This window comes from Cyrtonyx montezumae, unplaced genomic scaffold, assembly GCF_038088225.1.
Source record: "Cyrtonyx montezumae isolate F1298 unplaced genomic scaffold, pur_monq_1.0 scaffold_3, whole genome shotgun sequence".
Classification (NCBI taxonomy): domain Eukaryota; kingdom Metazoa; phylum Chordata; class Aves; order Galliformes; family Odontophoridae; genus Cyrtonyx; species Cyrtonyx montezumae.
This window is the reverse complement of record NW_027072034.1, coordinates 96370699-96398592: the sequence shown is the minus strand read 5'-3', so window position 1 is coordinate 96398592 and position 27894 is coordinate 96370699.

Below are 27894 nucleotides of genomic sequence, written 5' to 3'. Positions count from 1 at the left end.
AATCTTACTGACAGTGCTTCACAGGCACACCAAAGAACACAACTAGGCACCTGATCCTTGCTGTGACTGACCTCCAGAAGTATTCCCCCTGCCTACCTCCTCAGGGTCCTGCCCCAGTCAGTGGAACTCTCTGCTTCCTACTGGAGTCCTGGCTAATCTCTTGCTCACTCCAGCAGCATTATTTGCAGGAAAAAGGGGGAAAAATAGAGTTTGTGGTTGCTCAACAACCCTGAGTAAGCCACTTTTTCTCGACTGCCTGAGCATGCCGAGCAGAGCACAGCCTTGGGCACCATTGAGGACTCTGGGCTATAAATATTGCAAAGTATGTGTGGAAGACTTCATCACTGTGGAAAAAAAAACAGAGACAAAAGCATTAGCATACCGACCAGATATCAGCCAAATAAACTCAGACTCTATTCATGAAGGATTCATACAGTCACATCTGGGGTGAAAACAGCAGCCAACACAGCATGTATCTGTAAGGAAAAAGTAGTATTCCCTGACTTCTTTTTCCCTTCCTTGCCTCTTGCAGTGTATTTACTTTTCATACTGCTTCTTTGAACAGAAGAGTAGCTGATTTGGATAGCAACATACTGGAAAGTATTTTGAAGGTGACAATTTTTGTACCAGCTTCATTATTTGATATTTACCTGGGTTGTATAATTAAACTAAAAAATTTAATTAAACAAAAAGTCCTCTATTGTCTATATTTCCAGAGTAACAACAGCACAATCTATATTTGAAGTTAACTTCTCTATCAGCCACTCCCAGATATTATATCTTCCCACTTTTCCAAGGGAAGCAGAAAGGGAAGTTATCCAATTTATCGGGTTGATAGCCTTACTTTCTAGATGATGCTTGGATACCATAGGAATGGGAGTAACAAGGCCATTTACACGCTGTTAAGTTCTTTGTGACAATATCTGTCATGTACCTTGCATTTGTACAGCACAGAGCACAGTGTGCTCCCACCCTGAGACCACCCAAGCCCTAGCAGAAAAGTCTATAACTGGCAACCAGTATATGTTCATCAGGAAACCCCTCCTCTTGAAGTGCCAGCTCTCTCTGAAATCCAAAGGGATCAAAGTGGGCAAGCAGCTCCAGCTGGCTTCACTGCAAACAGCAGAGCTGGGTACAGATGCACTGTAAGAAAGAGGTCTTTGCAAAAATAAATCCATATGCTCACCATGCAACTGTGAACATGTACCCTACTGAAGACAATCTTGCAGTTTCTTCACAGGAGGAAAGATACAGTGCCCCATTATTCCATACAGAAGAAATCTTGGGAAACTTTCTGCAGAAGCACTCACCACAAAATGGGATTATGAGTTAAACTGATACAGATCTGATTCAAAGCTTATTTCAGTAACAGGAAAGATATCTTTTTATTTCATAACACTTTGGCCCCAGTTCTAGAGGTAAGTTACGGGAAAGTGTATGGCAAGGAATTGTCATGAAGACAAATATTCAAAAAGAAAAAAAGAAGAAAAAAAGAAATTGAAGTACTCTGTGCTGCTAGATCAATCTGATTTTCTTATTCATGACTGCACCTCTACCTTAATATTGCAAACTGTCACCTCTAAATTATAGCATTTTAACACCTAACTGACAAGTTCTCCCTCAAATAATAATATTTCCTACCTTTATAAGTGGTTTGTAAAGAGGTTTACATTATAACCTTACAATGTCTTTTTTACTTCAAATAGTGCTGACCACTGGAGGGAGTTGAAGAATTCACATATTGTAGAAAATGGTTTGATTAGAAGTGGTTGTTAAATTTCAAGATCAGAGTGATTCCTTCTGCTCCTCACTCATTCTCCTGCATTCTCGCTTTACAGGAAGCTCATTAATAGATCAGTTTGCCCAGTTTGTCATCTATTTCATTATGCAAAATACATACGTCTCATTTACCTTTCCTGTGGAAAAAATCAGTTAACTTCAACTAGATAAAATGATTTCTTTGGGTTTCTTTTCAACTCTTGAATGGCTCAAAATCCCTAAAATCTCAACTGGTGGTAGAATACCAGGGAACCCTGATGTGTGCCAATTGCAATGTAATGATCTTTATGTTCACATTTAAATGGGAAGTGTAATAGCTTAGAAAGCTGACCACTAGGCAAACCTTACATTGACCTGAAAGGAAAATAAAATAGTTTAAAAGCTCTCTGAACATTATCAAAAGATCTATTTGACATACAAATTAAAGAAGGAATTCCTGAAACAGAGTTTTAGTTCCCAAGACTTTGGTTTTACAACATCTATGATAATTAAGTGCAAAAAGTTTTTTAGTTGCTTATTTCTTGACTTTTCTTAGTAAAGTTCAGTCTTTCTGTTCACTAAATAATAAATTAATACATGTAATTGATCATAATTTAAGTGCTTAGTTCATCCAGGCATTTTAATTAATTTTAATTTAATTTTAATTGATTAAAACTGATTAATTTTGTGCAAGCATCTCTGATCCCTTCACTTCATAGAAACTAGAAGGGACTACTGAAGTGATGAAGTGCGGTCCTTGCCTGTAAGCCTAGTGGCAAGGTGGCTTTGATGCTTTTATCACCTAAGAGAAGGTGGGCGTAGCTTAAACAGGTTTGTCATTTTAATTCTCTGTCACGTTAATAAGTATGCAGGAGGCCAACTCTTCTTGCAAATGTTCTCTGAATTCAGCATGAGTTACTTGCCTAACTTGCAAGACTAAGGTTCAAATGAGTATGGCAATAACTGCAAGCCAGAAGACTGAAGTGGAGAAATAGGGTAAAGAACACGCACCACAGAGACAAATAATTACAAAATTGTATCTTGTGTAAGGAAAGTAAACTCAAAGCTGCAGAGAAAAAAAAGAAGTGAGAAAATATTAAACTGAGTTCTGTTGTTATCACTAAACCAATAGATTTCTTTCACTTGACTCCAATTTCACACTCAATCAAGAGCAAGGTGTGTTTTATAGAACAGTCTATTGCAAAAAGAACTTTGCCATTCTAGGATGTTTCACCTATACACAATTAAGTGCTATGCAAAACACCAGAACAAACTTCTAGTGAGCTCCCTTGGGTAGCAAACACATTAGCCATTATTTTGAAGCTCTACTGAGAAGAACATGTTCAATTTCCATATAGGATAATGGGCCAGTGGCACGTATAAAAAGTTTTCTTTGTCCACATTCCTGATACCTCAGGGGTTGTTCCAGTGTCATATTAACTGCTTCTATGCTGGAACACAAAGACATACTTTGTAGGTTCATACAATTAGGGCAACCTGTATGTGACTTTTTCCACTTAAATAGCTTTTAATGGAATCACAAAACTGGAGCAACTCCTGATTTAGCAGGAGAGAAGGCAAACAAATCACTGTCTTGCTTGTGTTTCCCTCTTCTAACCAAGAAAAACTTCAAAAGGAATTTTGTCCGATAGCTTCCTCACTTCAGTGAGCTGAAGTTCTAAACTGGAAGCTACAATTGTTACTGGAATATTAAAGATAAGAGAGATTTACTAGATAAATAAAAGAAAGAGCAACATTTAATTTCATATGAGAATATACATTGCTTCTCTGAGATTTTTATGATCCACAAATCTTCTGTTTTTTGTAAATGGTTTCCAGAATATCTCTTCTAAGCAATTATAGTAGAGGGAAAAGAAAATACAGTCCTTGCACATGATTTCAACTACAGGCAGATTTAGGTTGATCAAGATTTGGATGAAAAGGGTTGCGTTTTGCAAAGATTTTATCATTGACACTAAACCAGTGCAAGATCATTGTTGTCTTATAATATTATCGTCTTCCCTAAGACTTTGAAACAAAGTCAAATGCACTGAGATGCAATTTCTTTATATTTCTTCTGATCTAGTGGCTGGCAACCCTGACTGTGACTGGGGGGGTGGGGTTGGAACTAGATGATCTTTGAGGTCTCTTCCAAACCAGGGTATGTTATGATTCTTTTCAAATAAAAAAAGATATATAATCTCCATTGATAACATCTTTATATATATATATTGTCAGAAAATGTTATGATCTTTATCCAATATTGTACATATAATATTACTGAGATCTAATTTGTTCTTCATAGGCTTTAAAGAACGCTTTCCTATTCTTCATGCCATCTTGTACATAGATGTTCTTTTACTCATGTATTTAGTTTTTTCTACTAGTTTAATTTTATTTCTTGAATGCAGTTTTATGTTCACCGTGATCAGTTTACCCTTTTTTTGTTAACTTCAAACTATTGTTCTGGGTTGGTTTTTTTTTGTTTGTTTGTTGTTGTAGTTTTTAATTTTTGGAAGGAGTTTGCAACTGTCTTCCCTTTTCAGCAAGACTTTTTTCAGTAATAGAAATCTTTCTCAATTGCAGAACTGTTTTGTTGGTGGTGGGTTTTTTTCCTTTTGGCATCTAATAAAGAATTCTTAAACAATTCCTAATTATCACGCAAATTCTTGTGTTTAAACTTTTCCTCCCACTCAGTTTTGCTCATGATTGTTTTCTGCTTTGGGAAATTGGCCTTTTTAAAGCACCAAGAATGTAATACTGTTAGCACAAAACAAATAAAATTAGATCATGATTACTTGCACCTAGGCAACCGTATAGTTCAGTGATCAATAGATCCTTATCTGAATACGTAATTAGAAGTGTGCCAAGTTGGCTACAGTGCCAAAACTACCAGTTTTAGAAAGTTATCTTCTTGAAGTGGCAGCATGAAACTTCCACCACACTTGCCAAAATCTAACTGCACAGTGTTTCACAGGACAAAGTGTTTTAAAAAGTGGTTATGAACACTTCCTTTCTTTCATATAATGGTCTGTAAATTAATTCCCTTTTTCTGCATGATCATCAGCAAGGCCCTCACTTATTAGTAGTTGAACCATCTTGTGCCAAAAGCTACCAATTATTAACAAGACACAATGAAGTAATATCTGAACAGGAACTGTCATCAGGAAGTATGCCCATTTTGGTTTTGATTCAGGACATGAGCTTAACCTCTTGGGTACAGATCCTTGCACAGGGAACTGCTCCAGCCCCTTTAAATATAAGGTTCAACATCCTGGCTTTTATCCATCATTTATTTTGCCTCCAAATACGAGAACAAATGTAGCAAGTTTCCTTTGTCATCATGAAGCAATGACTGAAAACTGAAATGAAGTATGTTCTTAGACATTTGTCTGCTCTCGGGGTTTTCAGGACTTCCTAATCCCTCAGAAAGACTGATTTATGCATTCAAAGACTGTCATTGTGTGGTTAATATTCATTATATTTTAATGGAATCAAGTCAAGGCAGAATACAAAACTCCCACTTTCCATAGAAAGTCTAAAAATTGATACATTCCTAACTGTCAGCTTGGGGTTTTTCAGAGAAACTTTAATAACATGTTAGAGAGATTACTATCTGAAGCATCACCTATTTTACAGAACAGTACATACATACTTTTATGGGCAAAATCAAAGGACACTAGATGAATTTTGACTGTTCTTCAAGTTACAGTTCTTGATTTTCTCCTATGTTTGTGTTGCCAAGACACATATAATTAAACCACAGAGACTGCATGAAAATAGGACTCCCAACTCAAGAAAATTGCTGAAAAGCCAAAAGTTACTTTTTCTTTTTCCTCTTTTTCTCTTTTTCATTCAAATACAGCTTTACAGTTTGGAAGACCCAACGTGCTCCCAAGGTAGGAACAATCTAAAAAGAAATATGCTTCTCAAATTTTTTGGCTCCTGCTCACACAGCTGGCAAGATGCTCAGCTCCCAAAATTTGGGGAAAACACAGAACCCATGAATCAAGGCGACTGAGGAAACTTGTGGATCTGAGGAAGGAAAACGAAATTGCCCAACCCAGACTGCAGGCATAAGGCAAGGGGAGGCTAGTTATATTGGGGCTGGGGGAAGTCACAAGCAAAGTAGCCTGTCAGTCAATGGTTTATGGGCTGTTTCGGCCCTGTTTTGTGACAATTGGTGTGGGAGACCCACAGACCCACGCCCCAGGAAAGAGGAAGGGGGAAACAAAACAGCAGCAACGATCTGAGGAGGAAAGCTAATTTACGAAATAGATATCAGAAAGCAAAATAACTCAGTATAATACAATATAATTGGAATTGAAGCTAATAAATCAAATAGAATGAGCAAAAGAGAGTGTCCGATAAACCTTATGCTAACGCTGAAGGCGAGACAGCAGCAAGCACCCACTGCTGAGTCGATCCCAAAGGAAAGAGAGCATCCTGTGACCAGACAGTTTTTATTTTTCCCTCTGAGTGGAAACACGTAAAAATGCAAAGCATCGCAAAGTCCTCTGGGCAATGTAGTTCTTCTCTTCTGAGATAGGTATACCCAGAACTATCGATGATCCACAGAGCTGGAGCATTAACTCTTTAACTCTTAATACACTACATGATGTTATGATGTGGAATACCAATACCAAAAATCATAAAACCACGACACTGTCTCATAAGCTGTAGGGTCCATGACAGATTTTGTTATCTGGAAATCTGGATATAACACATTAACTGGGCATTAAGGTTGGTGATAATCTTCCAGTCTATCAAAAACTGTAGCAGGTATGTAGGCTTGCCAGCCCATACGTATGGGTTGTTAGACATTGTAAAGACTGACTGTTGAGACAACTCTTGTTTTAAAGTACTGGGAACCAGAGAAAATCTTCTACCAATGACCTAACAAAATATAATGTTTTATATTTGCCTGAATTGTGCTTATTACATACACACAGGTGTATACAGAGCTTGAGCAATACTATGGTCTGTTTGACATCTGCCATCCTCTCAAATGTCTTTTTATCATAGAAATCACTTGGAGTTCATCACTTCTGGGGAGCCTGTTCATTGAAACTCATTATTGTTCTAATGAATTACACACGAGAGCTGTAAGTGATTGGATTATAATAGTCAAACTCAGCCATTCAATGAAAATTTAATTACAGAGTACAGGGACATGACAAAAAATCCATGTGTTTGTTCTGGAATGCAACCTCCCTGGCCCCAGCTGGCTACTGAAAGTCTTCATGAAATTATGCATTCTCACACCCATTTTTTAAGAAATGAATCAGAAAGGGAAGCATTCAGCAGCTCTAGCAGCTACCCTGCCTGCCCTTTGCTGGCAATTCTGAAGGTCTTTTGTTTGCTCTTTGGGTGACCCACACACCCAAAATATGGTAAGAATTTCTGAGGATATATCATGCTCAGTAAGTAGGAAGGAGGGGATCCTGCAAGGCTGACATAAAATAACTGACAAAGCAGTTACATCAGTTTAATACAGATGAGGACCTCCTCTTTATGGTCACAGTAAAAGATTCAATACAACCCTAATGGTTATACTTTAAAGCACCACTGCAGAGGTCTCCTTATACTGTAAAATATCACATAAAGCAATGTATTACTATAAGCAGTTAATAAGTGGTTCTTTCAGATAGCTTCATGCTAACACATATCTTAGCCCCAACAACATAGTGCCCAAAAAGAATGGCTCCCAGATACGAACCTGAAGATCATGTGGCCCTGAAAAAGTGCAAAGTCCTCCTGAAGTGACTTTTTTTTGGTTGCCAATTCCATGTTACAACCAATGAAGAAACTCCCATCTGTGCTGAAATAATTGAATTATAAAGCAACATAACCCAATCATCAACCAAAGGATCTTAGCAGGCAGCACTATGCTGAAGAGAACAACCACCTGCACCACATTCTCCTTCCTTAACATGAAGAGGCTAAAAAATGAGAGACCTAGCACCATGAAAACAATCACTGAACATCTTTATGGTGCTACTCTGCAAGCATAACATTTTCTAAGAATTTTTGAACAATTTCAACAGGTTTTTGACAACCATATGGGAGACTTAATGGAAGGTCTTGCTGGAGAAATTTAAGAACAATTACTGAATATGCTGTCCTGAAATCCACTTCATCTTTTTCAGTAGTCCTTACAAGATAAGAAACAACTTTAGCTTATACTTGAGATGCTTAAAAGAAAGCCTTTTTTTTTTGGACATAACATAGGAAATGGAGGAATAGTATTAGTTACCACAAAGAGATCTAACTGTTCTCGTAAGAGAATCATCTAGGAGACAGAATTTCTTTCCTTAAAAAAATTCTCTTCACAAACTCAGTCTGTGGCTAAAGTAATATTGCAGTCTAATGAGATAACATAATTGCTAACACATGCCTTCAAATCATATACTGTGATTAAAGCTGTGTATGTTATATGCGTGTGTTATGGATTATACACCTGATATAAGCCAACCAGTGTTATTAAAATAAAGAGGTTATCACCTACCAACATATCCTCTCTGCTGTTTTCAGTTTATTCTCTTTTATGCATGCACGGATATGCCCTCCTGCACAGACAGTTCACATTAGTGATTTCTATAGGCATATGAATGGTTAGAGTATTTGACAACACATGTTCACAATAGGGACATTTCCCAGTGGTGTATCAATTATGCTCAAAATTAAATCACATCTGTTTAACGTTGCACTTGTCATAGCCTGCAAACTGCATATACAGCTCCACTGAATAAAAGTCACTATGATATTACCTAAAGAAATGGGTGCACCAGAAAACACCTGTAACCATGAGTGACAGTATAGAGGGCATCTGGAAATGAGGACAGTGTTACTGATGCACCTCATCATCAAATCCCTTTGGAAGAGGCTTTTATGTTTTGTACTAAAGCAGCCAAAATTCTGTTTCCATTTGATGTGTAGTTATGAATCATGTGTTACTTTAAATATCAGAATTTATCAGGAATCAGGATGCATTTTTACAAATCAGTTTCCAGTACCAACTGGATGTTCAAGGTACACTGCAAAAGTAAAAACTGGCACTATCCAAAACAGCTAACAGCTGCTTTAACACATACTAGAGGTGGTTGAGCTTCAGATGAAGTTCTGCTGCAATCACTTACAGATGTCAAATAATATAGGTGGAGGAGGATTTTTTAAATTATTATTTACAAGTGCAAGTATTCATGAAAAAAAAAAAAAAAGCACAATATTTTTGCCTTGACAGAATGGTCTGGGGTACTCCTTAAGAATGGGCTGGGGTGTAATAATGGCTGATCTCAGATGAACAGTATTATCATCACAGATAAACCTTGGTCTTGTCATCTCAGACAAGTCACCTTCTTCACTTGCTGCCTGCTGCCCAGGAACTTCCCACAGGACCCCCAAGTTCTAACATGCTGCTGAAATGAAGGAGAGAATGGCTGGCTGGGGTGAAGAAAGACTGCAAGCAGTGAAAGTGAAGGGAAGCTGGAAGGTATGCAGGAGTTCACAAATAAGAGCTGGCCAGAAGTAGAGCAGAGTATTAAACTACTACCAGGACTACTGCAATCCTATCAGGATCTGGTAGCTTCATCATTACACCCATAAATCTCTGCAATGCTGATATGGCACAGATTTAATACCCATCATGATTCCTTTGTAAGAAACTTCAGAGTAAAGAAATTAAGCCACATTGCTAGATACACTTGTGTGGAAAAATACCAATCGCAGCCTAAACAGGCAACTGGCCTGGGGGAAATGGCATCTGTTACTTGGGAATACAAGTAAACTGGCTCTAGCTTCTGCACCTAGCCGGAAGAAACTTGTTTGCAATAAACTGTTCTAGAGCTGTAACTAAGTATCCTTGCTTTCTGAGAATTACCTTGCTTTCCCTGATACCTAATGCTTTCTCGTCTCCTACTAAGGGGTGGCACAGTCAGTGCTGCCACCAAAGATTTAACCAAGGCACTACTGGTCAGCTGCTCCTGGTAATGTGAGAATCTCTCTATTAAACTGTTGAATACTAACTTGCTTCCATGTACATTCTTTGAGATCAGTAAACCTCACACAGAAACACCAGTGCTTTTGCTTTACAGCACCACATACAGATGCTAACAAGGAGACTGCTGCTGAGAGGCCATTCAGGAAGAGCAAAATTCACTAGGTGTGCTGAGCTCTGCCAGAAGCTGCGCTGACAATCCAGCCCAGGAGAAAATGAGTCTAGACCCCTCAGCAGGATTTGTCACAAGCCATGAGGCTCAGTTCAATGCTGCATGCATTGTTGTTTCCCCTGCGGATGCTAGTACTCCTGCCTTTAGTGAGTACAGTTTTCCAGATGTCCCCATCTCCAACTTTACAATTAAATTGTAGTTAAAATACACAGGATTCCTGGCTGCTGGTTTTGTCTTCTAGCCCCAGAGAAAGGCAAAAACTACATAGTTCATTCTGTGGCTGGGATACAGTTGAAAGTTTGTCTTCTGGCTGTTGTCCATAAAGCCTGTCAAAATTGGTTATATTCTGGATATCATCAGGATGTGCTGATGTGCTAGATCTGTATGTGTCAGGTAACTCTCATACAAGAAATGCAAACAAAACAAAAAAAAAAAAAAAAGGGGGGGTGGGGGGCAAGTCTTTGGTGTGCTGAATATACTACTAATACTCTATGATCCTTTGAAAGCATAGAAATGTGGTCTGTCTTAACAATGCACAAAAAGAAGTCAATATATTCTGTCAGATGGTACCACATAGTATAAAAGATCATTTGAACCGTAACAGAAACTTTTTGTATCTACACAATTAGAGTATCCCAGCCCTACCTTCACTGCGCTAGTATTCAAATAACTTAAGAAAAAGCAAAAATATGATAGCAAAAAATATTACTCTAACTATCCACATAAGAGAATCTTATGTTGGGATGATTTTCACATAAATTGGATTTTATAAGTGGGTTATGACCCAAAAAATAGTATTTTAGTAAGTGAATTTCTTCACTTTATATACTAGAGCAATTAATTATCCTTTTAGCAAAATTAACTGTAGCAAGAGCATGTTTCTTCACCAAAGGAAAAAGAAAAAAAGAATCTAAATTTTTAACCAAATAAAAATCAAACTAATAAATTCCAGCAGCAATTAACATGCAAAATGTTTTGCTATTTTAATATGATTTGCTCTAATTCTATCAAAACAGCAACATAGAGGAAGCAATCTTATAGCCATATCTGGCAGGGAAAGAGAAATAAAAGAAAAGAGAAAGGGATGAATGAAAAAAGTTTTCTAAAAAAATGTAGATTTGATATAGCAGTAATAATTTAACTTGGTTTTAAGTACACTGGGCAATAAATGGCCTCATAAATGTACTGGGTAAACTCTGAGGATACAGCAAGGAACCATTTATTGCCTTGTAACCTCAACGGTAAACTAAAATTATCTCCTAAATAACAGATTTTCAAGTTTCACTGAAATATTGTGTAACAGTGGGGCATTAACTTCCCTGTATCTCTCCCCTGGTTACCAGTAAAATGAGAAGCATGAATTAGTTCCAGGTAATGCTTGATGTCACTATTTTTCAGTAATTTCAACCTTGAAAACTTTTCCTAGGTGATGAAAGTGAAACCCAGGCAGAATTTGGGGTTCATAGGCTGACATCCTTTTCAAGATTTCAGGAAAAGAAAAAAAAAAAAAAAGCAATTGCTACTTTCTGATGAGACTGCATATGGAAAATCATCTTTGTATTCCCTGACACTTAGGCTGTGGCAACAATGACACCACAAGATCATAGGTAATGCTCACCAGTGGCATCCAAGCTGTGGTAGCTTTGGGGGTATCACTTCCAGTGAAATTAAAGTTCATTCTGATGGCTCCAGGAGGTTTTTGCCTCCTCATGCAGATGAAACCACAAAGATCTCTGGGCAGAACTATAGAGCTGGGGGTCCTGGAGCTGCACAAGGTATTCTGAAGTCAGTGCACTTCTAAAGTAGCCCTAGTATCTTGCAGCTGTGGTGAATGACCAGCTAAAGAATAACACATAGTATGATTTTCAAAGGAATAAAAAAGGCTGAAAAAAGCCAGAAAAAGCTGATGTAGAGATATACAAGAATTCTGACTACTTACATATGAATTTTAAGTTTGGATGGTCCAAACATCTCTAGTCAAGGTCCTCTCCACCCCCCTAGTCATTACACAGAGATACTGCTGTATGCTCTAATGAACATAGTGCCATTATACCTATTTCTGAACTAGAAAAATCTAGCGTAAACTTTGGAAGATTTTACCCAAGCTATGTTACCTGTCACAAAATGCAGAGAATTGGAAAGAGCCTTCAAAATACCTACATCTGACAGGAATTTTATGGTATTATCATTATAGCTAGGAGTTAACTGATCTTAGAAATTTCTATATATGGAAAATACCAACAAACAGCATAAAAGGGTAGAACAAAACGTTCTTTGTCAGATGCAAGTTCAAGTTTGGACTCAGAAATACACAAAGATCTATAATAATAATATTTATCCATCACTTATCTAGTATCTTAGACATTTTACAATGAAACAAACACACAAAATAATTCCCAAGCTACAAAAGAGTCCAAGTTACTATAAAATCATAAATAAAGTCAAGACACAATGCCAAGAGCTTTCTGGAATGGAGATGTCTTTTTTTTTTTAATTTCAAAATAACTATTGCTGTGTTGATTTGCAGGTCAAAAAGTCATATAGGCAAAAATACTTGGAATGCTTCAAGTGCTCCTGAATATATCAACTGTCTCATCTCTTTCCTAAATGGATAAATATTCACAGAAAACAGTTTTTGCACTTTCAGATGTTCTTGGAAGCAAAGGGAATTGTAGACCCACCTAAGTAGGTAAATCAACAAGGAGGTAAATTCCTCATGCTGGGAACGAGCAAGTGGATCAGAGAGAATACAAATCTAATTGAGTTTCCCCAAGCTACAAGCACTGCTATGTGAACAATCACCAAAAGCACTGTGCTTTTCACATGGCCTGCACAGATTCTGGAGTGAAAGCAAGACAAGACAGGCAACATAGGTCTGGTAGGATAAGAGAAGGAGGATAAGAGAAGCCTGAGTGCTTGGGCAAAAAGAAAGCCATCTGTGAGCTGAATGGGCTGCTTCTGTTCAGAGGATCAGTCTCTTCACTACATTTTATATACACAGCAATTATATGCTTTGAAAATACAGTGACTCCATGTCACTGTTTTGTGGTTGTTTGTTTGTTGTTTTTTTTTAACCAAGTAAAAATTCACTTCCAAAGCCCCAAATAATCTTTATTAATTAGTTTAGAAAGCAAGAGTATAACGTATTCAGAGCTTATAAAAAATGTCTAGAAATAAGTTCTTTAGGAGTCTGGAAGTAAAAAACTAGGTTTGTAAAACTGAACTCTAGATCTGCTAGAACTACATGGCACCCCCTCAGCATACCAGTTTTTTGCAGAGCTGAATTGTAGAAATGCCCTTTAGACTTCCTGAAAAAGTAAGCTGTTCTGTGGGTAAGTAGTGACATGCAGTCTTCTTCCCTAGCAGTGAGATACAGCAAGTGAGATCACTGAGTAGACATGAGACCTTCCAAAAGATTAAACTCCTAATCAAAGTAAAACTTTAGACATGACACAAACAATATTATTATTTACGTTGGAGATGCTCTGCCAAAAACAGTTGAGCAAAGGAGAAAGGCACAGAATGAAAATGAAGAGGCAGAAAGAATACCAACCTAGAGTTACCCTACCAGTATCTGCCAGAGGGACTCAAGCAATAGCCGGTCTGGCTAGTGGCCAGTACCATCTGTGTAATATTTTATACTATATGAAAAAGAGAGCCAAATAGAAACACTTAATATCAGAAGCTCTTTACTCGTTTCAGAGTTTATGGAACATCCCCCTTTCCAAGCCTGCTCTGAAAGTCCCAAAGGAGCAAAGTAACACAAATGAGTAAAAAGTTTTTAATCAGTAGAACTTCAAAATCAATGAATTAGAAAATAATTTGATGGTACATGCATATATCCAAACACAGATGTTCCTGCCATTTACAGGGACTCCAGATTACAGGTCTCCTCTTAAGCCCACCCATAAATAAGTGCTAACAATATGGTCAAGCTGGATAACCTACCAACATCAATACATATACGTATATATAGAAACATATACACACGAAATATATATATGTGTGTGTATATGTATATGTAGGTAATGCTGTAATGCAATGAAAAACACATCAATAATAGAGTAGCAAGTTGTCTTAACCATGAGTTTGGGTTCAGGTTATCAGCTCTACTGCCTGTAATGTGATGTGGACAGCCAGTAACTATTTTTCAACCATACTATACCTCTCTTCTACCCTATGCGAGACCTGAAACACCAGAACTCAACTGGGGTTCAAACGGAATTCTGGCACTGCCATAGGCCCCAGCCAAACCCATTCTGAGCTACATGGACATCTAGTTCTGCTGGAAGGGTAGGATCAAATATACTCAGTGCCTGGGCCTGTTTAACAACTAGTTTTGCTTACTGGAAGGACTCTTGTTTCATTTTACCCCAGTCCTATTTTTTGCCTTTCTTTGTGAAAAGGTCTCAGCATCTGCACGGGAGAAGTATAAAGGAATGTCAGCAGCCCTGTACACCCCAAAACTCTTGTAGCTGCTTTGGTGCAGTATGGACTGGGAGCACCTGAACCTTGTCTGTTATTGCACTGCACAGTGCTTTGGTCATTCCTGACCAAACTACACCATGGAATTTCACCAACAGGCCTGGTCCTTGCACCTTCTGTGGGTTTATAGCCCTTTCTATCATACATGAGCAGTAAATGAATCTACTGCCTTTCCTAATGCCTTCAGAAAGCCAGACATCAACATGAGATCATCAATATAGTAGCACAGTTTGATGCTATTAGGCTTATTCCAATCTGCTAGGTCACACATCACTAAGTTATGACAGTATGTTGGTGAACGCGTGCACCCTTGCAGCAGGACCTGCATGGTCCACTGCCTGCATCCCAACGTAAACACAAACTGATCTTGCAATTCTTCATGAATGGGAATTCTGAAGGATGCCTTTGCCAAGTCTAGGACACAATGATAGGTTTTTATCTTGCTACTCAATATGTCCATCAGGGAGGCAACATGGGGTACGGACATATGAATGGGCATTATTATATTATTTAATTCTCTGTAATCCACTGTCAATCTCCATGTGCCATCTGACCTTCGTACTGGCCATGTGAGGGTATTATATGGGCTATTAGCAGGTCTTATGATTCTTACTTTTTCTAGTTCCTGCACCATTCTGGAGATTTCCTCTTGCCCTCACAGGAGTATATACTGTTTAGTATTAGTAATCCAATGCAGATTTGGCAAGCAAAGAGGCTCATGTTTCACATAGCCTCTTAATATCACCTGCATCTCCTGGATACTAATTTATTTCCCTTTCTCAGTCTGAACTCTCCTATAATTGTCAGGAAAGTCAGAGCCCATAGTATATCTATTCCCAGTATATATACTCTGGAACTGGGGCAATAGACACCTTATACTCCCAGGGTGGGAGACGCCCAACCTCTAACTTCAACCATGCCTGGGTTACAGGGATGTATCAGCCAATCTTCACTCTATCTCCCTGCAATTTGGTCAGATCACCACAAATAACTGACATTTCTGTGCCCATGTCAACTAACACCATAACTCACTGTGCGTTGTGAGACCATCTGGGGGCCCTAGGTGCAGGAGGCCTTGCACCCCCCTTTACACAAGTAACTGCACAACTGCCAATTCTTTTTCCTCAGATTGCTCGTGCAGGTCTGGACTCTCAAAAGCATTATCATAAATTGCCTCCTTCACTCCCAGTTCTCTAATATAATTTTGAAGTTCCTCCATTGAAATCCACAGACCTGTTATTTATTAGTAAATCACTTTCATTTGGCCATATGATTCTACACACCACCGTTATCCCAGAGATAATTATTCCAACAATTAGCCAGAGAGGTTGTGGATGCCCCATCCCTGAAAATGATCATTGTAACAGAACCGTGAGTTTGGCAGCTGTGTACAGGCATGCTGCATCAGGGGCAGGGAGCCACTCCTCAGGTTACAAACCCTCTGGTCTATCTCGGACTTTCTTCAGTGTATTAGGGGCTCTACTGACCATCCAACACACCATCTTTTTAAGATAAGCCATCCTAAATAAGTATGTAGCTGGGCTACAAAGTGCAATGCTATAACATGATGGAAAACACATCAGCAATAACAGAGCAGTTAAGTCCCAGGTTGCAGAAAGTGAGGATATGCTCAAATGCAGCAGCTGTGGACACAAATAAAGGAAAAAAAGTCTGCTCACCCTTAGAAGGTCACAGCTACACAGGGATCTCCAGATAAAAAGCCCAAGCCTCCACTGCCAACCCTTAATTGAGGTCTTAGAAGGGATCCACCCCTTCCAGTCGCTGAGATGTATTGCATGCACCTGAGCTCCCCTGGGCTGGCCTTGTCTTCCCACCAGGTGTTCCATGACTGGTTCAAGCCATGATTAAGCATTTCCACTACTATATATAATGTATACACATATGTAATATACATATTATTTATTTATTATCTATAAATATATGTATAATATACATATAATATATATGTGTATATTACATATGTGCATACATTATATATATACATATTATATACACATATATAATATACATATTTTATATATATACACATCTATACATATATACATACGTATGTATATTATATATGTGTATACATTATACACATACACTAAAAACCTTACCAATATATTGGGGGAAAGAGCATTCTGTTGAGCTCAACAGGCATTTTTGAAACCTTAAGTTGAATGCATTAATTTTTTTTTCCAGTCAATGAAAAATGTAAATGGACAAAGATATTTTACAGAAGACAGAAAGACCCTTCTGAAAAGAGAAATAGTAAATAAGTATAGTTCTTACTTTTTATTAGTGAGAGACTGAAAACTGAACAGAATCCTGTCCAGTGCATATTAACAGTACATTTCTTTCTGAAATACTTGACAAAACACATACGTTGCCTTATCATAGCTATTAACTCTTGTCTGGTGTTCAGCATACCTCTTAACTTCAGAAATTTGACATGCACATCAACCTCCTGTAGATGTACTGATGATCTCAGAAATTTCCCCAAAGGCTCACAACATTGACTCTTAACATAATAAATGTTTCTCCAGGAATGTTTTGTTGGGAAGTGTTGCACTTTATATGCCTCATTTGAAAACTTAGGATTTAATCAAAGAAGGCAGTCAGAAAATATTACAATAAAAAGACAAACTGTGTTAGAGCTTACTAAGTCATTTACTCTTTCAGTGAAAGCATCTCTCATGGCCTATTTGCCACAACATACAGATCTGTAGAATAACCTTTGCGGCAGATTAAGGCTTTGAAGCTGTGTGAGGAGACTATTCCTTCCTCCTCCAAATTAACTCCTCTTTTTCTTCAGAATCCAACTAAATCTGCTAAGAAAATAGGGACATTTCTCCTTCATAAGAGATTTTAAGTTTTTACTTTTCTCCATTTTGGTCTCTTCAGATATGCCTGGCTCCCTTCTGTTTCAAAATTTTGTACCTAGAAGAGCTATGTTCCAACTGTGTTGGGTATATTTAAAGTGCTTAGTGCTGTTCAGATAACTAACGTTCTGATGAGCTGTTTTCATCACTGATAATTACAAAACAAGAAGAGTTTGTCAGCTCAAAATGTAAAATTATTTGAGCAGTTCATATTTCTGAATCTGCTCAAACCCATAAAGAAAATTATTTCCTTTGTAAATAAGGAAAACTGAATGAAGATTAACATAGACAACAAGGAGCCATAAACATGTTCAATGTCCACTTTGTAATGCTCATCCAGGGAATTTTAATTAACATTTCCTTAATGCAAGCTTCTATGTTAGCAAAAACCTTTGACTTCCTCCAAAGCCAGTAATTTAAAGTGTGTTTCTTCCACATTGGCTGGAGGTGCACATAGATCATTGCCACTACAGTCTGCCAATTTTTCAATTTATATTGAGCAATTCTGCATTCTCAGTTCAGTAAGTGACTTCAATAATCCTACTTATGAAAAACTGTTTCTCTGGGGAAGTCATATAAGGGAATCTGTACAACATCCTCCACGTAGTGAGCCAATATTACTTCCCCAAAAAACGTATATGTATGATATATATATTTGTATATGTTTATGTACTTAAATATTTATAGATATTTCCATGGCTCTCATTAGCATTCCAAAAATGATGCAAAGTTGACTGAAATCTGTGGACGACTGTGTATCAAATGCAGACTTCAGGTAAGCATGTGGAATTGTTCCACAGACAGGCAATGTACCCAGTTGCAAATTATATGTAGAAAGCTGAATAACCATCTTGTAAGTAATTACACATACTGACCAAGGATTGTGAAAAGTAGCATAGGTATTCTAGTAAAAAGATCACAGATATTCTTACAGAATATCATATTAAGAAATTTACATGTTAATAATTTTTGTCATAATGCTGTTACATATACATGGAAGAAGAAAGAGCATATTTGTAGAGAAAAACAATGCGGTCACTGCCACTTTTTAGTTACCATTGGAAATGAATCATAGAATTATACAATTGTTTTGGTTGGAAGAGACCACTAGATCAGGCTGCCCAGAGCACCATTCAGTCTGGCCTTAAACACCTCCAGGAAAGCAGCATCCACATGCCCTTCTCTGGGCAGCCTATGCCAATGCCTCACCACCTTCTGAATAAATAATTTATTCCCAGCATCTAACCTAAATCTCCCCTCTTTTAGTTTAAGGTCGTTCCCCTTGTTCTATCACTATTAGACCATGTAAAAAGTATAAGATCCTCTCAAGTACTGGAGGACTGGAATGAGGTCTCACTGGAGCCTTCTCTTCTCCAAGCTAAACAACCCCATATCCCTCAGCCTGTCTTCTTAGGAGAGGTGCTCCATTCTTCTAATCATCTTCATGGCCCTTCTCTGGACTTGCTCCAACAGCTCTACATCTTTCTTGAACTGGGAGGCCCCAGGTCTGGATTCAGTACTTCAGAAGAGACCTCACAAGGGCAAAGTAGAGGGGAACAATCATCTCTGTCTCCCTGTGGGCCACCTCAATCTTGATGCAGCCCTGGATTCTGTTGGCCTTCAGAGCTGCAAGCTCACACTGCTGGCTCTGTCCAGGTTTTCATCAGTACTCCCAAGTCCTCCTCTAAAGCTCTCAAGGAGTTTTCCCAGTGTATTGTACTCTTATCTGGTCTTGCCTCAAGCCAAGTGCAACACCTTGCACTTTGCTTTGTTAAGCCTCATCAGACCCTCATGTGCCCACTTTTTGAGCCTGTCCATGTCCCTCTGGATGGTGTCCCTCCTTTCTGTTTTGTCAACTGCACCACTCAGCTTGGTAACATCAGTGAACTTGCTGAAAGTACACTCAATACCACTGTCTACATCTTTGATAAAGATGTTGAAGAGCAATGATCCCAAGATGGACCAGTGGGGGACACCACACATGACCAGCCTTTACCTGGATGAAGTGCCATTGAGAACAACCCTCTGGCTATGATCACTCAACCAATTCTTTATCCATCTAATAGTACAGCCTTCAAATACATATCTCTTGAATTTAAAGACGTTGTGTGGGACCATGTTAAAGGCCTTGCAGAACTCTAGGCAGACAATATCAGTTGGTCTTCCTTTATCCATCGATGCCATTACTCCATCACAGAAGGCCACCAGACTGGTCAGTTTCAATCCACCCTTGGTGAAGCCATGCTGGCTGTCTCAGATCGTCTCCTCATCTCACATGTGCCTTATCTCTCCCAGGCGGATAAGTTTCATTATCTTTCCAGGCACAGACATGAGGTTCACTGGCCAATAGTTTTGTGGGTCCTCTTTTCTCCCTTTCTTGAAAATGGGAGCAATGCTTCCCTTCCTCCAGACACCAGGGACTTCACCTGACAGCCATGACCTTTGAAATAGGACAGGGAGTGGTTTGACAATCACATCAGCGTGTCATCTGGCCCTGTAGAGTTATGCACTTCCAGCCACATGAGGCAGTTTTGAACTTGCTCTGCTCTTACAGTGAAAGGTCTTCAGCTCCTCCGACCTCCACCTAGAAGTTCACAGACAAGAGGGGTATGGCAAGCCTGGCTGCCAGTGAAGACTTTCAGTGAAAAGAACTCATTGAGTACTTCAGCTTTCTCTACATCTGTTGAAGCCAGCTCTCACTCCTCATTTATCAAATGAAAAAGCTGAGCATGCTAATACATGAACTTCTCCTGCCAACCAGTATTGATCATCCCATGGCAATTCCAAATTGCAAATCAGATGCTCTTTTTACTGTTTGGCTGTGACAATTTACCTATTTTTTTAATCTCCTCTTATAATCGCAACTCAAGATTTAAATGTTCTGCTATTTCCCATACTCCTTACATTCTTTTCTTCTAAAGAAAGGTTTTTAAATCTTTCCTTCCATGAAAAATAGTGCTTTTCTTGATTCACTCTGATCTGTAAGGGTTTTTAATTTACTTACGTGGACAATTTCCTTCCCTACTCTCCTGTCTTTTTTATCAGGTTAAAAGAAAGTACTGCAAACAGCAAGCCCTTAAGGGTTGCCAGCACTTAAGAAGTTAATGTGTAGCTTGCTTCCAGAAACAAGGTAGAATGGCTGAGATCACTGTCATCACCAAGACAAAACAGTATACTACTCATTCCCTTTTAACGAAGGTTCCAGGAAAAAAAATCCCATGTATATTGGATACAACAATCAAACAAACTAAAATCTCTTTTTATGAAAAAGCTATTCCAATAAATGTATTGATGTAGATAGAAAGGAAAACTGTCAGTATCAGTCAAAACACATCTATCTATTACAGCAGTTCAGTGATGCTGCTTAATGCACAGCAAATGTAGATTTTCAGAAATAAAGCAAATGAAAGATTTGCAACATTTATTACAATAAATAATAAAAAATTAAAACTTCATAGGCCATTTTTTAATCACTTTTAATGGACTTTCAGAAATAGCCTAAGAAAACCATAATATCTTATTTTCTCAACACAGAAAAATGATCTCTGTGAATGTGATATTCTTGGTGTATTAAATATACAGAACTGATGTTGTTCTGGGTTATTTAATTATTGTGATAGGTAAATCGAGTTATAATTAAATGACAAACTTTGCCTCCAGATAGAAAAATGCAACTCCCAGTAAAGCACATAAGCAGCTTGGTGAATATTAGATGACTATAAAAAAATAAAATAGAATGCATGTTAAAGGAGGACAGGTGAACATTTTTTTAAAGGGTTTACTGTGGGCAAGGCAAGTGCATAGCAGAACCCAGGATAACCCTTTTGAATTTAGGAAACAATAGAGATATGGATCTGAGAAATATATTTAATAAAAAAACATGGAAAGGAAAACAGTAAGAGGTCTTTTAAATTCTGTAATTGAGTTAGTTAATCTCTATCTATGCATATATGCACTGTGACCTCTGTCTTAAATAACAAGGCAAGTCTGTACTGTCTTTTCTAAATCTGTCCTATTATACTCTGTTTACTCCTTTTGGGATGCTCTAAAGATGTTTGCAAACAGTTAGGGCTGTAACAAAGAGAATCTGCCAGTGAGGCATATATAGCCATCACCCATCACCTTCTTCCCTAGTGCTGAGATCACAGCTCCTTTGTGCAGGATAAAATAGAAAACTTCAACAAGATTCTTCTTTAACTACCTTCCCAACATATAACGAAACAAAGAACACAATTTTTCATAAAAATATTCATAACTAAATTCCTTCTGAATTTTGTTTGGATATTGAAATTACAGTATGAGTATTTCAGTGGCATTATCTAGACTTTAAAAGGCAAAGGCAAAATACCCCTCTCCCCCAACAAAATATGGCGGAAGTGTAATCATTATTCTTATCTTTCCTAAGTTATTTCTAAGTACTGATAATATCTAAATATTTATTGTTACATTCAACATTATAAAAACGTTTTATTCATCTTAAATGTATCTTTCCTAGTATTCTATTAAATGCATCAGCAATATAGCCCAAGATTTTTCAAGTAAATATATCATTACTCTATGCAACTGTTGAAACTAAAGCAAAAAATAATTCTGCACTGAAGTTTTTCTAGTACCTAATACTATAATAATATTCTTTAGCTTTTGTCAGCCCCAATTTAAGGCTACTCAAATAAGTCTGACTTTCAGAAAATGGATGGTAACCATTCTCTGATATTCAGCCAAATTTTAAGGGTCTCTTTAGCCCTTGGCAAACTGATGAGGCAAATGTAGCCACCTCCCCATCATATGTTTCACTATGGGTACAGGATTCTGCCTGGCAGTGAAGGCAACATAATCCTTTTACCATCAAGTCATGCTGCAGGCAAGGATTTGATGAAGTCAGTAGTCATTTCTTTGCAACCCCAAGCCATGTCTTGCGCATCCAAAGATACAACAGATTATGAGAAACTGAAAACAGATCCCATTCACCTGTCATGAGATAGACCTTGACTCTGTGAATTATTGGTTTACCCCTGCTCCCTCATCAGGTATCACCAGCCCTTGTTTCATGCCCTCTCTTCCTAATGCACTGGCTGTGGTGAGCAAGGGAAAGTATAATGGTGCCTGCTGGCTGTCCATACAGGCCATTTCTAAAGGAGGCAAGGAGCAGCCTCGTCTGAAGAGTTCAGTCCTGCAGTGATTCCCATACCCCAAGATGGTTCCTGTTGCTGCTGACCTAATGCATCATATATCCCAAGCACAGAGTTCAACAATTTAAATTCTGCTAGAATCTGGGGTCAACACAGAGAGGCTTAAACACAGATCCTCTTCCAATGTAACCCAACAGGCTCAACTATAACGAAAGAAGTAGAAACATGGAAACAGCAGTGGAGGAACATAGAATAATGTAATAGAAACCATATAGCAGGGGGTAGAGGAATGCAATTAAAAAGAAGAATCTTTCATGATGCATTTTCTGATATCTTCAAAATACAAGTTGATCTGTAAGAGTGGTAATTAGAGTTCTGACACCAGGAAGATGAGAGATCTGAAAACGCACATGGGACAGACTCCTGAGACTCAAACACTCTTCCTAATTAAAATCTATTATTACAAATCAGTATTGCCTTTTTCCTTTCTTCAAAGTTACACTAATTTGATAAAACAAGCAGCAGAACTTCGAATGTTAATCAAAGAGATAACAGTTTCACAGGACAGATCTTTAAAATTCTCCCTCTTGTACTTTCACAGAAAAGACCGAAGCTGGGAAAAAAAAAAAAAAGAAAGAAAAAAAAAAACCCTGAAGAAATGTTTCTACTATTATTGCTTAACAAGAAATAGGCAACTAATCAAAAGAAGATGCAGTAACAACAAAAACACATGAAACCCCATGTCTGCTATCTTGATAAGGTATCAGAAAAATCCTCTTCACTTCTCTGTAATGAGACAGCATAGTTTAAAACACAACAGGGTAAATTTTCAAAGCAGCAAGCTGATGCAACTCTGCAGATCCTATTGACTCTGCACTGGCCACACAGCTAAATCTTCACAGGAATCTCTGACAATGTCCTTTAAGACAGTTAAAGGTGCCAGATGATCTAGATATTAAAGATGTGGATTGTCTTGTGGAAAATTATATTACAATAAAAATTCATTCTCATACAATCCTAAAAGTTAAATTAATATCCATCTTTCTTCACATAGGATCACTCCTTTCTGTGCACCAGTGAATTATTTCTGTGGGAGGAAAAAGACATATTTTTCCTTACAGGTCACAACTCAAAACTTGAATGCACCACTGACCAACTTCCTTTGCAAGACCTGAAACTAGATTTTTTGCCTAATAACTTCTCAGCTATGGTTAAATATTTCATACACGATAACTGATGTGCACTGCCCCAGCCTATTATCAGGTTCTGCAGTCCTGCCAGAGCACACTGCTGTGCCTGCCTATACTCGTTTGTTCCTATGCTAGATGTAGCTCATAGCAATGCTTCAGCATAGAGGAGGAGTGCTCTTTGAGAGAAGACAGAGATGGCCCAAAGGTTATATGTTAGATAGCACTAAAATCAAAGAAAACTGATAACATAATAATGATTTCCACCAAAAAAAAATCGTCAAGAGAAAAACTGAAACAAATAACGAAACAAAGGCAAGAAATGGTCTTCTGGGTTTTTCACTAGCTGTAGGGGAGTATACCTGGTAGCCTTTAAAGATCCTATCATTAGCTTTTCACAAACACAGTTCTGCATAATTCTGCTTTCAGATCATTCCAGGGAACTGTGTAAATATTTTCTTCAGCATGAGTTCTTTAGTGAACTGCATTCTCCTGAGTCTTACTTTGAATCTGATTTTAAAAAGTAATGAAGAACACTAATTTTCCACTTCTGAAGATTACCTGGTCTCACTTGGAATTGTGTAACCCAACACAAAACTATGCCAAGCTTTTTAGCCTGTAAATACATTCAACCATTTGGGTTGAGCTTCAGAATTGTATTGAAGTGTGGTTTCATATTCTTCTTTTAAAGTTTTATGTGTTCTCTGTAAATTATGTATTAAGATTTAGACAAGAAAGAGATGTTCTCAAAACCATGGAAATTATTTTAGGACAAAAATCTTGGAGAAACCAAGCCTTGTGGCTCAGATAAATATAGCACATCAAAGTTTCACCCATCGTCCACTCTGAAGCAATCAGCCCTCAGATTATCCTGACATTTGAAAATTCTATCTACTATATTTGGTTTATTGTTGAGTCTTTATTTATTACAGAATTATAGTTTTTATTTCCCTTTTAGACCAGAGATAACATCACAAGATGCTACAGGAAAACTTGTTCTTGAAATACACTGTAATTAAAAGTAAGGAAATACTGATCACCTCTCCAAAAAATGCACACTCCAAATGCCTCCAAGCTCGTTTTTTTTCACCCAGATTGTTCAACCGTACATTCAAAGAAAATTCAACTCTAATCCCTTTTTTCTACACAGCAAGCACCAAGTATTATGTTTTCATAGATTAAAAATAAATAAATAAAGGGAAGGAGTAAAACGACAGCAAAATAGAACATTTATATGTCGGCCTGCTACGAAATTCAAACAGCAAACAAATATTAAAAGTGGCACAGAAGCTGCAGCCTTCTCTCCTTCACATAAGGACTGCTAAATTACTACACTGCCCAACCTCAAAAACTGTTAAATAGAACTCCAAACTAAAAATAAGTGCTGCCAGAAACACTGAATTTTGGAAATGAAAATGAGTCCAACGTGTAAAGACATTTTCAAAGCCTCCCACAGCTCCAAACAGCTCTGCAGGCCATGTCCCCACTTCCCCTCCTTCCTCTTCCCTTCCAGGTCCTTCTTGTCCTTTTGTCACCCCACTGGAAACCCAAGAGTGGCCTCAGAGAGGTGAGGTGGAGGAGGATGTTAAGACCCTCAGAGTGAGAAAGCAGGGAGAGTGAGACTGATAGTGGAGTACATACTTGGGAGCCAAAGCTCAAGGGTTGTGGTGGGGAAAACAAGATGCCCATGGGGGACTGAACTGCTCCATCTAGACAGCAGCCAGACTCATGATTCTGCAACATTTTGGAGGGATAAACTGCAGGGGATCACCACCTACTTTCTTGTATTTTTTTCTGCTCCCAAAGCTGCTTGTTTCTTCCCTTTCCACATTTGTCATTCCCCTGGGAAAGTTGGGGGCTGAAAGGAGTGCTACACTGACCTTTCTTTTTGCTCCACTGTGTAACAACGTATGATGCTTTTCCACCTGAACAGCATTATTTAACAAATAATACTCATTTTTTAAACAAATGGGAAATTCCCCTATGGGTAAAATTGTGGTATCAAGACTATGGATTCGTTCTTTAATGAAAAATGCAATACATGTCTTCTTTCTAAACTTGGCCTGGTAAATAAGGTGTGTGTAGCTGTCAATAAATAATTTTTATGGTCACAATTAAGTCAGTGGAGGAACTTAAAAACAGCAGACCTCAAGCTAAGACAATGCAGGAAACAGCTTGCTTGCATGAAACGTCCAGAAAGAGGGATTCAGGCCCACAGGAACTGCTCGAACTCTGGCATCACATCATGAGGACAACAAAAAGAAGAGCTTTTTCTGAATATGCAGACCAGGACAGAAAGTTGTGTTGGTCCTGTTTATTAGCTATCATTTGCCCTTGTGATTGCATGGGTCTTGTTTGTTGAACAGTTGACCAGCAGTCACAAAGCAGCATCCAGGCCCTGTGCTGCCACATTCCCTCCCCTGCTCTTAGGCTCTTCCTGGAAAGGCCTTTTCATCCCAAGATGCTTGTTGGTCCTTGGAGGACCAGCATATAAATTATTAATGGACCATCCCCTTTGGCACAGAGCTTTTAGAGTTTCTCAGTTTGCTCCAGCTATGAGCCCCAACAGCTCCCACTAACATACAAGTGAACACAATACATCTGTCCTGTTCAAAACACAGCTGCCAGGGTCACCTTCTCTGTCCAGAGTTCAAACCATGTTGTTTCCACCTCTAATGCTCCAAAACAGGAAATCACTTATATATACAATCAGCCACAAGTGCATTCTTCATCCCAGACCCTCTGCAATTCATTTTGCTCGACGGTTTTACAGCAACAAGGTCTGAAACTTACCACAAACTGCTGTTTCACAGCACTGAATCAAAGCACCATTTGGGTTTAGAAAGAAGCCCTCGCTGTATTAAGTACATGAAAAAAATTGTAAATTATTTCAACAGAGCAAATATTTGGCGTTTTGTTTTTAAGGTGTGTGCTTCATAGAGAAATCTTTCTTTTCTCCTTCTAAATCAATATCAACTGAAAACAAACTAAAGGTCAGGAAGTAAACTAAAACCTCTGAAAGGACGGGTACATTTTTCTTCTATCTCATGCAGTCTATAGCCACTATATCAGAACATGATAGAACTAAGTTACATGATAATCATGTAAAAAAAGGGACCTGACAAAAAAGTAAGCATTTCCACACAGTGAAGTGGCAGAGTACAGTTTGTTTACAACTACCTTTTTGTTGTGTTGTGTTTTTTTTTTAAGTGTTAAGAATAGCGCCAATTGTGCCAGTCTGTAATGCCTGGGTAGTCCTGGGATGCAGAATTCATTTACAGTTTAGGAAACGCAGCACCACCTATGGCCTACTAATTCAATATTCCAGGACTTTGTTCCTAGAAGGAGTAGATTCTCAGTATTAACTCTTCTTAAAGTGTTGCCATCTGTAAATCTCCACCTGTGGATAATGGCCATTACTAATGCTGTACTCTGGCAATTATAGCTCTAATTTCTGCAATACCAGCTTGACAATGTTTTAAAGATTAATTTAAAGCATTAACAGAAAAAAGTTTACAATTAATATGTGGCAGGGGCAAAAAGAGAAGCAAAGCACATTCCAAAAAAGAAAACATTTATAAAGTGATGTATACACCATCACTTGGGCATGCTGTGTCTCAGAAGTAATGCAAAGAGACAGAGTTTGTTTTCCTTTTCTTCTGCAGAACTACAATGAAGTGATAATGACCTCAGGAGTGTATGTATGTGTTTATTCCATCTTTGGCCCATTTGATGTGGTTTTGGCCTAAGGAAAAGCTAAAGGCTAAGTGTATTTTAAGTGGGCTAAAACCAAGATAAACACATGTCCCTGAAGTCATTATTTCCATTAGATGACAGCTTGCATAAAATATCAAACGTGTTGTAAAAACAGTGTAAACTTTAAAAAATAGATTCTTTCATAGGTCAGCACATCTTTTAGAAAGTGTATACTGTTTCTAAGCAATTGTTTCTTCTATTGTCAAAGTTCCTTCTTCAGGAACAAAGAAACCAAAGTTTATTTGGACTTTGGCTATGCATGACACAGTCTAGGCTTTGCAAACCCTACACATAGCTCTGCAAAATGCAAACAGTGTATCCAAGCAGTAATCATGCTCATCATGCACATAATAACTGTGTAGGCAGAAGTATCCATCAGCTGCACTGCAACTTCAAAGATTTGATCTGATCAAGGAAGACTGTTGGTGCTTCAGAAACTAGGCAAGGACTTCATTACAGGGACACACACAATTTAATGAGGTTTGGGTTTGTATCCATTATGGACATGATCCATGCTCATAACTGA